The sequence below is a fragment of the Tachypleus tridentatus genome, chromosome 9 (genome assembly GCF_004210375.1).
Source record: "Tachypleus tridentatus isolate NWPU-2018 chromosome 9, ASM421037v1, whole genome shotgun sequence".
NCBI lineage: Eukaryota > Metazoa > Arthropoda > Merostomata > Xiphosura > Limulidae > Tachypleus > Tachypleus tridentatus.
In genome coordinates, this window is record NC_134833.1 from 80865304 (window position 1) to 80880805 (window position 15502).

Consider the following 15502-nt stretch of genomic DNA (forward strand, 5'->3'; position numbering starts at 1 on the left):
CAGAAATATTTTGAATATTAGTAATTTACCTTTATTTAGTATGTTGAGAATCTTATCCATTCGTCGTGTTGTCGTAATGAACAAGCTATATTTTCAGTATCGGTTCATACGAAATATAAAAGAGCTTCATTAGCACACGTTTTATTATCAAAAAAGAGAGATTTAACTTTTTGGAATTTGCTCCTAAAATGAACGTAATGTATATTTGTTCTGTTTCTTAGGAACCAGCTTCGTCATATGTTGTAAAGGCTAAGAGAAAATGTCACCAACTTGACAGCTACCGGAAAACGACGCAAAAAGACTATTACGAGACTGCGCATAAAAGAACTGTTTATACATATTCGCTCGTGCTGCGACGATCAGGAACGCGCCCACTCTTTAGTTACGTCCAGCAGATAGGTTGAAGTACTGTTTGGATCACCGTAGCAACTGCAAGACTGACGTGTAGAGAGCTTTTAAACAGCACCATTTCATCACGTGAAGTACACACGCGTGAAATGAGAGAGGGATGTTTGTAGTCGCTGCTTTTCTTGCGTGCACATTTTAGTTGACCAAGGGGCTCTAGCGGTAAAAAAAAGTTTTACCTGCTGATCACAGTAAGTTTATCTCAGTTGTATTTGCTTCATATTAAGCATTCAGAATTCATGTCTTTGTTTCACTAGACGAATTTTTTTTGGTATCGATGAAGTTACAACAATCTTTCATTTAGTATTTTTTTTCTCCCATAAATACAAAATGTGTTTCTAATGTTACCTACGTACGTATATATATATATATGTATATAAAACATTATTTACTCTGAATTGTCTTTCAAAATTTGTATACAATTTCTACGTTGAAGTATCTTAGTTTCCATAGTTAGCTTGTTGTTTTTGAACGTTGAAGTCACCGTCTGACACCCTCTCCTAGTGAAGAAGTTTTGTTTTCTTAAGTTATTCGAAGGTAAGTGATTTTCTTTGTCAGAGTTTCATTACGTATGCAATGAATAACTTAAGAGAAAAAAAAAATGTTTATTTGCGAATTTCGCGCAAAGCTGCTTGAGAACTATTTGCATTAGAATAGAGCAAGGACAAAATCACACACCGCTAACTCTTGGGCTACTAATTTTACTACTACTAATGAATAGTGGGATTGATTGGCGCATTATAACGTTCCAACGGATGAAAGAATGAGCATGTTCGATGAAGAAATCTGAAGTTAAAATCGTTCCAACTATTTACCTGAGATAAAGCAAACCTGTATACGTTTCAGGTTTGAGAATGGTAAGATCTGTAAACCAACTGGAACTGTGTAGCCATAATACCCTCTAAAGGTTGTTATTTTACTATAAACAACAACAAAAAATAGGTAGTGCTTTACAGTAAGCTTTCAAATAACGTAATAGTTTAAAGACAATTGGAGATAGGAATACAAAATATTTATAGCCTAGGACTCTTGTCGAATCACAAACTACTTTTTGAGTAGTGGGTTAAAAATTATATATTACCTCTGAACAGAAAAAGATTTTGCAAATAAAGAAACAAAAGGTTTTAGTCTTCTCAAATACTGTGTAGAAAAGTCGGATAATAACTCCAAACTTAGAGCTATTTTCTAAGCACTGAAATAAAAACATTTTTTTTCAAGTAATGAATTAAGAACATCAACCCTCTCTTCAATAGAAAACGTTTTTCTAAATACTGAAATAAAGTTTTAATTTTTACAAGTACTGAGCTGAAAAGCTAGATACTATCTCCAAATCAAAACATTTTTCTAGATACTAAAATGAAAAGTTTTAATTTTTACGAGTTTTGAGCTGAAAAGCTAGATACTATCTCCAAATCAAAACGTTTTTCTAGATACTAAAATGAAAAGTTTTAATTTTTACAAGTTTTGAGCTGAAAAGCTAGATACTATCTCCAAATCAAAACGTTTTTCTAGATACTAAAATGAAAAATTTTAATTTTTACAAGTTCTAAGCTGAAAAGCTAGATACTATTTACAAATCCAAACCTTTTTTATGCTTGAATTAAAAGCTACAATTTAATCAAATACTGGGTTGAACGGTTATATGTCACTTCCAAACTGAAAATGATTTTATAAATACTGAAATGAGAATGAGAACCCGCGATGGTTCAGCTGGAAGTCTGAGGGCTTAAAGCTACAAGTCGGATTCCAATATCTGTGATGGCATATTACAGACAGCCAATTTTAGATTAATACTAAAAGAAGCAACTAAAATATTTCCATGCGCAATATAAAACGCACAACTTTTTATTTTACTGATTCCTATTGCAAATGATAGTAAATTTCTTCTAAAGTTACAGTTCCGTTTTTTTACCGTTTGTTTGTTTATTTTTTGAATTTCGAGGGTTATCTGCCCCTAATTTAACAATGTAAGACTAGTGGGAAGGCAGCTAGTTATCACTACTCATCGCCAACTCTTGGGACACTCTTTTACCAACGAATAGTGTGATTGACCGTAACGTTATAACTCCCACTCACAGCCGAAAGGGCGAGCATGTTTGGTGTGACGGGGATTTGAACCCCCGACTTTCAGATTACGAATCAAGCGTCTATCTACTTGGTCGTGCCTCACCTAAATTTCTTGAAATTAGACATAAAATTTCGACTGAAATTAGGTGTAGTATATAAAGAAAAGCATTCGGATGAGAAACTAAACTTTATCCGTCTGTAGAAAACACCTAGGATTGACCATTAAATAATCTTTGTTTTGCTGAAACCTAGTCAGTTTCTTCTTCTCTTTTATTATCTCCCAGAAACTTTTGTTTTCTGCAGGGCACTTTTAGACGTTTGATTGCTTCTTCCTGCTTTTTCCCTTTAGCCCTACAAATGATAAGTTATTGACCACTAACAACGATAGGCTAAAAGTCTTATTCCCGGGAGGAGTATTTGGTTCATCTGGCAAATCCAATTACTAATTAAGAACTGAATGTGAAAACAATAATAAATTTGTTCGAGCATCTCATAAAAACACTTTAAAATAAAGAGCGTCTGAAATATTGACGTTTAATTCTGATTTTTTAAACATCGAACAGGATTCAATAGCTTATTGTAGCTTGCGTATGGGATTAAGGCCACAAATATCGTGAACAGAGAGGACATACAACCGACGAAACAATGCATTCTATCATACAAGTAATAACGTACATAAATCATATCTAATCAGCAATACTCATTACCAGGCTCCTTTCGAATTTCGTTCTAAGAAGGTAGCTTGCTCTGAACCGAAGTTAATAATTAACTTGGTGAAATTTGAATTTTTTAAACAAAATCGAAGCAAATTACTTCATTTCTAAATATATAAAATAGTATATCAACCTATGTATATGAAAGAAACTGTTAACCATAAACCTCAGTGAGATTTAAAACAACGTCTTCTTGTGGTATATTGTGAATAGATATTTTAAATCGCTTAGCATTATTAAATACTGTAAAAAATACCTGACAATGCCAGATCAGTAAATTAATGCTACAAATGGGGGCGTAGTACACGATTCATTCGTTTGATAAGAAAAAAACATAAAAACATCCTGAGCAATTATACGTCACTTCTGTTCAGCCTCACGTAATTTGCTACTGAACTCTTCGTTCCTCGTTTATAGTGTTAAGAGGGTAAAATTAGAATGGCTGCCAAACTCGAGCTGTTCACCATCCAGTTAAATTCGATCTTCATAGGCAAGGTATCCACCTGAGCTCTTTTATCAAGTTTTCTTAAAAACTGGTTCAGTATGTAATTTAAATCTTGCGACACTAAACAAATACATGGACAACTCTATTTTATTTATGTTTATATATATATATACATATACTGTTTAAATACCTTCGCGATTTTGTTGAAAAGAATGAGATATATTTTTAATCCTTATTCCATAAGGTATTTTAGAAGCATTTTAGTTGTTACTGTTTTAGTTCTTTAATGCCCTGATCCACTAAAGTAGATGTTTAGTTTATCGTTTACGAAATCATTCGCTCTATAGTTCAATATAAAAACGTAGATGCCTTTGAAATCTCTACAAAATTGTTACTCAGTACTAAAATTACTTTAAAAAGTGGCCTCGTTTTAAACACAAAATTAATTAAAATTTCATAGCAATCAAACAAAACTGCTTTCTTAGACAAAAATTACTTCTAATAAATATATTTAAAGAATATACCTACGTCCAGTCGTAACTCAATGGTACTTACGTTTGTTAGGAAATTAGTAAGACTTTTATATTTCGAATATATATTGTACCTGACACTACTTAATGATACAAGAGCTTTCATGGTACAACATGCTAAAGTGTTAAACCTTACTAAACGTTCTGGCGCATCGTATAAAATGTTTGTTTGTTAGGACTGAGACACTGAAGGAAATCACATTTGCAACAAATTCATGGTGACCTTACTGCCTCTGGACACGAAAGGTACATGTGAAATACAAGGGTGTATGTAAGCGCTTCAAAAATAGAAAGCCCGGCAGGTCCAGGTTGGTTAAGGCGTTCGACTTGTAATCTAAGGGTCGCGAGTTCGAATCCCCGTTGCACCAAGCATGCTCGCCCTTTCAGCAGTGGGGGCGTTATAATGTGACGTTCAATCCCACTTTTCGTTGGTAAAAGAGTAGCCCGAGAGTTAGCGGTGGGTGGTGATGACTATCTGCTTTTCCTCAAGTCTTTGCTAAATTAGGGACGGCTAGCGCAGATAGCCCTCGAGCAGCTATGCGCGAAATTAAAAAACAAACAAAAATACAATTTCTTTAAACTAACATTAAACTTTAGAGATGTACTTTTAGTAAACCACAATACGTTCAATTTGTTACAATATAGCAAATTTTATTAAAAACGTTCGTTTTCTGAACACGAGATCTTCGGAAAGACTGATGTGTCTAAATTGTAGTTCTGTCGTACTAATGAGATAATGTTATGTCATTAGGCATGTAGAACCTATTCTTTGTTTCAAAGTAACAATATTAAGCATGGCGGTGTATATAGAAGCAATAATATGTCGTACTAACGAAATAATGTTATGTCATAAGGCATGTAGAATCCATTATTTGTTTCAAAGTAACAATATCAGGCATGGCTGTATATATAGAAGCAACAACGAGTCGTAGTAATGAAATAATGCTAAATGCTATAAGGCATGTATAACTCATTCTTTGTTCCTAAGTAATATCAAGAATGACAGTATTTATAGAAGTAATATGTCTCGGCGGTAGTTGTAGGTCAAGTCTGTTGCTTCTTACACCACGGTCTTCATACAAGTTAATTAACGTGTTCTTACTTTTGTCAAAAACTAATCATCTTTACCATGTGTTGTTTTTTTATTTCTTTCTGTACTTAAACAGATCGTTATGTTACAGAATAGGTTTGCTATTGCTCAGTATTTTGGTTTACTGTGTGAGGAATGTCTGAAACGAGAAGCATGTATCTGTGTGACAACCAATGGACACTGGTCAAACAATTTTAGTTATCGGATGACAACTAATCACAACCATGCACATCTCTGTGTCACACTATTACCATTGCTAAACTGCTATAATTATTAGGGTTAAAAGCAATATTGATGGTTTTATGTGTGACATATATTATTACTGACAAGAACCAATAAATTAATGTACCTACAAGTGATTTAATGCACAAATAGTTCATAAAAATACGTTTTAAAAACAATTCGATCAGATGGACTTTAACGGTAATTCTGTAGTGTTTGTGCGAGGCTTCGTGTTTGCTGAATAATAGCCATTCTTTTAATTTTTGGATTTGTAATCTCAAGATAATCATCTTGGAAATATGTTAAAAGTTAACGCGTTGGTTGGTGACCGTTTATTCAACAGTTTTCTATCTATGTTGCCACAAAGTAATAATACAAACGAAAACGTGATAATTAATAGTTAATTATGGCAGGATTAAACATCTGGACTTTTGAAATTGAACATAAAAGTTTATATACAATAAACTTTATTTATGTTTCTTTGAATTTTGCGCGACGTTACCCGAGGCCGATTCATGCGAGTCAACAACCTTACTCATTTGTTTAAATCCATTACAGGAAGATGTCAAGATGATTATAATAACAATATTTGTTTTTGCAGACGAAAACGTAACAGTGGAAAGATATTGAACACGTGAAATAGTGGCTAAACATATAAACAAGGTAAGAATAAAATGTCACGAACCAGTTGCAAACTGTTTATACAATGATGTTCCTGTTTAGTGGGTGTGTTTTCTTATAGCAAAGCCACATCGAGCTATCTGCTAAATCCACCTAGGGGAATCGAACCCTTCCTTATATCGGCGTAAATCCGTAGACTTACCCCTGTACCTGCGGGGGACCTGCTTAATGTTAAGAACACATTAGATTTTACGTGTACTGTTGTGAACACATATTTGATCTGACACTTATCGCTGAGTCACCAGGGGGCATAAAATAGCGAAAACAGACTATTGCATTCACTAAATATTTTTGAAGTCTTAACATCTTCCCAGTGTTCAAAATTCTAATACACAAATTAAGGTACTAGATAATCTTATACATAAGCAACTTCGCATTAAATTCCAGTTCAATAATTGAGTGTTTGGAGATTACAATACAACCAGTGATTTTATATGCCTACATAAGATTCGAACAATTTCCTATGTACATTGATTTTTTGGACCAAATCAATACACCCCCTTAGCATTTGAACACATTGCACTTTTGGACATATCAATACAGCCTATAGTGTTCAGACAATGTGAAACATTTTCTAAGCAATTAGCAGCCGCAAAAAATCTCAGAAAAGTAAATAATGTTGTCGAGCGTACAATTTTACAATATATCTCTTCGACCTATTCAAAGGTATAAATTGTATTTGTATTTTGAATTTTGCACAAAGCTACTCGAGGGCTATCTGTGCTAGCCGTCCCTAATTTAGTAGTGTAAGACTAGAGGGAAGGCAGCTAGTCATCACCACCCACCGCCAACTCTTGGGCTACTCGTTTACCAACGAATAGTGGGATTGACCGTCACTTTATAACGCCACCACGGCTGAAAGGGCGAGCATGTTTTGGCGCGACGGGGATTCGAATCCGCGACCCTCAGATTATGAGTCGCACGCCTTAACACGCTTGGCCATGCTGGGCCCTCAAAGGTATAAATACATTACTCGAAAAATAAAACTCACTTTCAACAATTTTTCATGTACAATTGCATTGTCCTGACATCTAATATCAGCATAAAGACGAGGCTGTTACTAACTAGGTAAATAAACAAAATGTCAGGGACCTTATCTGACATTTGGCCTTTCCTTTCTCTTGAAACACGCATGACTATATCTGTACAACACATAAAATTTAGATTTATATCATGAATTCCGAAATTAAGTACACTAGAAATATAAGAAACAGAGTTTAATAAACTAGAAACAAACGTGAATCCATACTTTTACAAATCTTGCAAAAAAAATTATATCGATTTTTGGAATTACTCTAATTTTAATAGTCTCAAATTGATAATGTTATGATAATTTGCAATCTTCCACTGCGTCTTGGTTTTCAAGGATTGAGTACCATTGAAAAAGTTGTTCCTTAAAAACACGGAAAAACGAACTTTCAGTTTCTCCAAACCTCCAACGTTTTTCATGTATTAACACGTTCTGAAAATTTGCCATCATGAGAAATCTAACTTTAGCAGAATAGTGTGTTATAGTGTAAAAATAAAACTATGAAGTATTCATCCGCCCATGGAATTTGCTAATAGTGTATCCCTCCGCCTGAAATAAAACTCAAAGCTCATAACGCACTATTAACGTTGAGATTAAATATAACCAACGATAAGGCCACTTCTAAGATAGCGGAAAAAGCACGCTAGCAATATGATTATGGAGCAAACACATGTTACACTTCTTTTGCTTGAATAGAGTGATAAATTAAGAAAACTTGTGCATTGTCAACAATGGTTTCATGATAAGATAAACCAGGGTAAGGGTTATTAATGTTATAAAGTTTAGGTTTACTTGGATTCAACACTGTAACCTCGACTTAGAATATGGCTACACCAACTTAAAGACTTGCTTAAAAGTTTTCTATACAAATTTAGGCAGAAGTAAAGAATTGTGAAGATTTTTCTGCTGGTTGTTTGTTTGTTTTTAATTTCGCACAAAGATACGCGAGGGCTATCTGCGCTAGCCGTCCCTAATTTAGCAGTGTAAGACTAGAGGGAAGGCAAATAGTCATCACCACCTATCGCTAACTCTTGGGCTATTCTTCTTTCAACAAATAGTGGAATTGAGCGTACATTATAACACCTCCAAAGCTGAAAGGGCGTGCATGACGGAGATTCAAACCCATGACCCTCAGAATACGAGTTGAGTGCCTTAACCACCTGGAAATGCCGGGCCTCTTCTGCTTCTATAAATGCGTGAAACGCATTTATATGTTCTCCCACATGCAGATGTAATTACCATTCCAAGTACAACGTGTCAAAATAAATGAATGTAATGAAATTAGACATACCTTCCCAGAAACTTTACGTTAATCAATTAGAAATACCTTCCCAGAAACTATACGTTAATTAAATCTTGCAAAAGAAATTTGAAGACCTAGCTCCGTAAGTCAATATTGAATTTATCTTTTTTCTTCTTTTAGTTTGTACGAAACCAGCTTTATAGATTTTTGGTCATTTGTATTTTTAACACGACTTACCTACACGTAGAGGTACACACATTAATATTCACATACTTTATAATTTTTTCACGTATGTAAAATAAACTCAAGATACTTGATGTCGTCCGCAATGCCCCCCAGTGGCTCAGCGGTATGTCTAAAAACGCTAAAAACCGGGTTTCGGTACCTGTGGTGGACAGAGCACAGATAGCCCATTGTGTAGCTTTATGCTTAATTCAAAACAACAACATCAACCGAAATAAAGACCTGATTAAAAAAAACAAATTCAACTAATATAATCAGCGACGTTGTCAATTTATAAATAGCTGTAATTTATCACAGTAGGCATAATATTTAATACACTTATGTTTAGAAGTTGATAGCTCCTCGTCAAATTATTCCTTAACCAAAGAAGTGTTTTAAACAATATATTTCTTATGTTAACGCCTCTATTGGTACGCCGGACTACCTAAGAACCTTGTTATTTGTTTCGGAGATCAGCGCGTAGCTACACAAAGGCTATCTGCATCAGCTGACTCTAGTTTTTAATTGATAAACTAGGGAAAAGGCAGTTAGCCAATCACACCTACCGCTAACTCTTGAGATTCTGTAATCGCTTAGTTGTATTTAACCAACACTCGTAACATACTCAAGGCCCAAAGTGCAGAAGCGATGATGTAGTAACGGGACGCAAACATGGACTTTCAGATGTAAAATCTGACATCATTAGCATTAGGCCACCTCTGGCCTTGGGTAAATTCTATTTTTTTGGTATTTTTCTCTTCTATAAACAAAAATCTAAATTGGGAAATAATATTAAGTGAAGATTTTAATTACACGTGTTATGGGTGTTAAATTAACACCTTTTAATCAAGGTATTAAAGACGAACAAAATTCTTAATTAAAGAATTAACTGTTGTGATTAACAAAAACGCAGTGTGTAGGAGAAAGGAACTACTCACAGACATTCAGGCAGTTACTCTAGTGCAGTGATTCACATAATATGTTGGGGGTGCGAGATAACATTTCAGTCTTTTTTTGTTTATATTAAGGGTACTGTCCTATATATTCCAAAATTACGTTCGATTTTTATTTCTTATTTTTCTTGTTACAGACGTAGCTTTTTACCTTGTTAGGATAAACTATCGTTTTGATCGTCACCGGCGCAGACCGAAATCTTAATATACAACTGTAAACAAACAACACACGAAACGTAAACGTGACCTAAATACTCGGTACAACTAATTAGGCTACGTTCATGAACACCGTCTTAAAGTGTATGTTATTTATTTATGTTATGTATTCACGTGATCGTGACTCGAGAAACTTACAGAAGTATCCAGAATTAATCGATGAGGTCATGTGAGGTATATTCGTGACTGTTCTAGAAAGTTTCGCAGAGTATATAAACACATGCGTGATGCTATAGTAGTCAGTGCATTGTTGATTCTGTGTTCGTGTAAAAAACTTCATTATATCAAAGAAAAGGAAATGGAATGATGATTATGTGAAGTTTGGCTTCACTTGCATCGGAACAACTGAGGATCTGCAAAAACCCCAGTGCATGCTTTGTGACGCTGTCCTTTCAAACGCAAATTTGAAGCCATCTAAGCTGCAGGAACACTTCAAACCATACTATACGTACAATGGACACTGGTCAAACAATTTTAGTTATCAGATTAGAGGGAAGGCAGCTAGTCTTCACCACCCACCACCAACTTTTGGGCAACTCTTTTACCAACGAATAGTGGATTGATCGTCACATTATAACGCCCCCACGGCTGAAAGGACGAACATGTTTGGTGTGAAAGGAATGTTGAATCATTGAAAGGTAGAAGAGCCCGCTTTGATTTCCGAGCAACCCTTCCAAAATTAGGTTTTATATCTGCTAACAAACCACTGCGGATGGCTTTATACCATGTGGCGTATAAAGTAGCCAAATCAAAGAAGCCCTATACAATTACAGAAGAGGTGATAAAACCGTGTGCATTAGAAATGGCAACAATTATTCTGGGAAAAGAAACCTCAAACAAGCTTAATTTAGTGCCGTTATCAAATAATGTTATTCAAAACCGAATTGTTGATTTGAGTTCGGACATTTCGGACCAAGTTATTGCAGATATCAGGGCTGGTCCCCTGAAAATCTCTCTCCAATTGGACGAAACAACTGATATTGCAAATTGCAGTCAACTCATCGCACTAGTAAAGTATGTCCATGATGGTGTCATAATGGAAGATTTCCAGTTCTGTGAAGATCTGAAAACAACCACAAAAGGGAAAGATGTCTTCCAGTGTGTGAAGGACCTCTTTGCGAAATATGATTTAGATATCCAAATTATTGGTTCTGTGTGTACCGACGGTGCCCCTGCTGTGCTAGGAAATAATCAGGATTTTTTGCACTGATGAAACAAGAGATTCCACACTTGCCAGATACTCACTGTTTTCTTCATCGACATGCTTTGGCATAAAAAACATTGCCTTCAAAGTTCAAAAAGGTCCTTGACACTTCTGTGAAGACCATCAACTGGATTAGGGGTCGCGCTCTGAACCACCGCCTCTTCAAGTCGCTTTGTGAAGATTTTGGAAGTGAGCATTCAGTTTTGCTTTTCCACACAGAAGTCCGCTGGCTGTCGCGTGGGAGAACTTTAACGCGCTTCTTTGAACTGCGAGAAGAAGTCAAAACTTTTCTGAAGGAACGTGACTATGATCTGCCCGGAGAAATAGAATCACAAGAATTCAACCAAATGCTAGCCTATTTTAGTGATATTTTCACTCGTATGAATGACCTGAGTGTATCTCTTCAAGGGAAAAACATAAACATATTGAAATGCTGCGAAAAGTTAAATGCTTTCAAAGAAAAGTTACATTTTTGGTGTCGACGAGTTAAAAGAGGGAATCTTTCAAATTTTCCATCACTCGAAGAAATGGTAGGTGAGGACGAGTCCCTAATTCCATGTGTGTGTAAAGAAATTGTGGATCATTTGGAAATACTATCAAAGTCATTTGATGGATATTTTGGAGGAGAACTGGAAACTTATGAAGAATGGATTATGAATCCATACTCCTTCAATTTAGATAATATGTCGGATGACGAAGAACTGAAGGAAGATCTTATTAAACTGCGCACAAATCGAGTGCTTGAAATGCAGTTTGAAAGCAAAACTTTGGAACAATATTGGTGTTCGGCAATGGACATGTTTCCAAGACTTTGTGAAAAACCACTAAATATGCTTATCCCATTCGCGATGACATACTTATGCGAGTTTGGATTTAGTGCACTTTTGTCAATCAAAATAAAATCTAGAAATCGCTTGGGTGCACAGGCAGACTTGCTGATTGCTATCAGCAAAAAAGTGCCACGCTTTGAAACACTCGTAAGAAATAAACAGGAACAAATGAGTCATTAAATTTAAATTGGCTTATGAACATTTGAACATTTCAAATTCAAAGAAACTTCATTTCATGCATGTATGAAGATTTATATTTTTGTAGGCCATGTAGGGTTTATGCAACTTTTAGTTTGTTGTAATATTTTTTCTTTTCCAAATGTTTCGTTTTTGTTTATGTATCATTAAAAACTAATTATAAAAAATTGTTTTGGCCACCTTCACCTTTATTCTTAAATGAATAATTACTGTGAGGGGTGCGAAAACATATTATTGTTTTTTTTTATGGGTGCAGGACATAATAAAGGTTGGGAACCATTGCTCTAGTACAACTGCGTTAAATTGTATCGGTAAGATGGCTTTCAAAGTCCAACACAAAATTATGAGTTTGTTGCTAGCTTTTTGATTAACAAAATAATATAAATCATTTTCTAGAGGATATGTGTATCATACTAACTAAATACTGGTTTTAGTTTAGCGGTTTACCAGTATCCTGTCACAAGTTATTGGTATATACATATTCTTTGGTCTTATTATATCACAATGTGATTGGATCGCGACATAAGGTATGGCTAGATTGCTAGATGGGTTTGATTTCATTTGTTTTGAATTTCGCCCAAAGCTACAGGAGGGCTATCTGCGCTAGCCGTCTCTAATTTAGCAGTGTAAGATCAGAGGGAAGGCAGCTAGTCTTCACCACCCACCGCCAACTTTTAGGCAACTCTTTTACCAACGAATAGTGGGATTGACCGTCACATTATAACGCCCCCACGGCTGAAAGGACGAACATGTTTGGTGTGACAGGGATTCGAACCCACTAAATGGGACATGGCATGATTGGCATTAAGAATATAGTTAGATAATTATGTTGAATGTTATATAGAAAACCATCTCGATTTTCGTTCAGAAAAAAATAAATTCATACTCTGTAAATAATAAAACAGTTGATAAAGTATAACAAAAATATGGATAGATGTTAAAAATAAATGTGAAGTCCAATCTATTTACCGCTTATCAACGTGTGATCTTTTAAAGAATTCCACTCTGTATCAATAACCTTAACCAAAAGCAAATAAAAAAAATAAAAACAAGACCCTATATCTTGTCTGAGTGATCTGCAAGAATAAATGTGTTGCACCAATGGTGCACACTTTTCAAGTTCTTATGTAAATGTGTGATTACTGTGTGAAAAAAGACATTTAAATACACAATTAATATGAAATATGTATATATAGATATATATATACAGAAATATTAGTAGAAATAAATATAGATTTGAAGAAAAACGACACAGTTGTACGTTTCACAAATACATCATTTATTCACGACCATGATGGTGTCTTTACTGGCGAAACCACGGTCGTGAATAAATGATGTATTTGTGAAACGTACAACTGTGTCGATTTTGTCAATTTTGCAGTTATGAAGTTTCACCAAGTATCGAAGGTTTGAAATATCAATTATTTAAAAATAAATATTTATTTGGATAGAAGGAATTTAATAAAACAGAATAGAATAGACAGATAGAGTTCCTCTCTTTAGAGTTATATTCTACTACGGGTGTAGAATTGACAGGGTAGTACGTTGGTGGAAAATCGATATGGGCTTCTATAGATTAATCTGGCTTTGAAAGCTCATTGAAATTATACATGAACGTTACTGCAGGTGATCGAAAACATCTGATTAGAGAGTGTTTTTCACGTATCATATGTAAAGTGTTTAAGAACGTTATATTTACAAAGGTCACAATTATATAAGTTCCCGGATTACTTTATTGTGTGTGTGTGTGTCTGTGATATTGTTTTTTTTAATAAATAGGTATATGTGTATAAGTGAATGAGTTTTAGGAATGACTGTGAAATACAAGTTAGTCCTCGCCATTGTTCTTTCGGTAGATTATTCAAGTACACCATATTTTCTTCAGGCCAATAAAGTATAGTGTGAATCTGTCGATCTCTTACACATAACTAAAAGAAGGATAGAATTAGTATATATATATGAATCGTATTTCTTACTCGTGAAGGAAGTAGATTGCTGTATGCGATTTATAGCCCCTGGATGACGAGTCATTTGATTAGTGGAAGAGGAAAATGTACAAAAGTATAATGTTTAACATGGATTTCAAACCCGTGTATTTTCATTGCTTGAACAGCTGTTCTTGTTTAATCCTGTGACATGAAATTTGTATTGTTTACAAATGGCATTTGACATTTGACTGTCATAACCTAGACCAGCTGACGAGTCATGCTACTAAATGATGGTCTAGTGGCTTGCGGCTAACAGATTGGAAGTGTTATTTTTACACATCTATAATTCAAAGCCTGTAATGGAGTAATCAAGAGATGTGTGAAAAAAAAATCCGTAGTTAAGCTTGATTATTATCATGAATATTAAGCCTAATGATTTTAGTTGCGTTGCCAGATTTCGGTGTTTATCACAGAAAATTTTCAGCATAGATATAGTAGAACCTACAGGAATAACTCTCCTGTGTAGTGACAGCTTTAGGTAATATGTAATATCAATGGAAACATATCAGTTGAACATACTATCTAATTTTTATCTACTTAACAGTCACTTGTAACACTTAATAAGGCAGATTTTAGTTGTTATTTAGAAGAGTACATACAATTACCTATCGGAAATGCACAAGACAGAATAAAAATAAAAATTAACTATTTTCGTCTTGTAATAATAATTTTGTAGATGATATTTATATCATGTATACAAGTATTTTAGGCTTAGGAACCAATGTGAACCTAGTGCTTTATCAAGGAAGCACGTTGTCCACCTATTATCGCGCAGTATTAACAGTTGTTTTTTTTTAACTCTTATATATATATATTTCGAACCGTGGTGTCTGTCCGACCGCGCTGTGTGTCAAAAGCTACGCTCGCAAGCAAAGATCAACATTCACTTATAAGACGACGGGAATACAGATGTGATTAATGTTGATGTCAACTTTTGTTTCACAGTCAGGTTATTTCACACGAAACTGTCAGGAATGAATCAAACTATTATTAATATTTCAAAATGTGACAGGCCCGGCATGGCCAGATGGATTAAAACGTACGACTCGTAATATGAGGGTCACGGGTTCAACTCCCCGTCGCACCAAACATGCTCGCCCTTTCATCCGTGGGAGCGTTATAATGTGACGGTCAATCCCACAATTCGTTGGTAAAATAACGGCCCAAGAGGTGGCGGTGAGTGGTGATGACTAGCTGTCTTCCCTCTAGCCTTAGACTACTAAATTAGGGACGGCTAGCGCAGATAGCCCTTGTGTATCTTTGCGTGAAATTCAAAACAAACAAACAAAACATGACTTAAATAATAAAAATGTAGATTTACTATATGTTGTTGTTAAGCGATTCTTAGCATGACTGGAATGTTCAGTAAATACTTTTCGCAGTGGGTGTTATAAATAGCTGAGTTTTGGCTGTGTGTGAAACCAAGAGTGCAACACAATTAGCCTTTTTAATGTTTATGAAGTAA

General features: G+C 34.9%; 1 protein-coding gene across 2 annotated transcripts in view; it reads left to right on the forward strand.

The window, feature by feature from the left end:
• The first annotated feature begins 447 nt into the window (after positions 1 to 447).
• LOC143225599 (synaptotagmin-5-like) overlaps positions 448 to 15502 on the forward strand; it is a 133169-nt gene continuing 118114 nt past the window's right edge. The window contains exons 1-2 of one of the 2 annotated variants that reach the window (XM_076455327.1): positions 866 to 942; positions 6074 to 6135. The gene's annotated coding sequence lies outside the window, so the exon portion shown is untranslated. Of the gene's footprint in view, positions 597 to 865; positions 943 to 6073; positions 6136 to 15502 lie in introns of those variants that run through there. The other variant, XM_076455326.1, reaches the window with a different exon arrangement.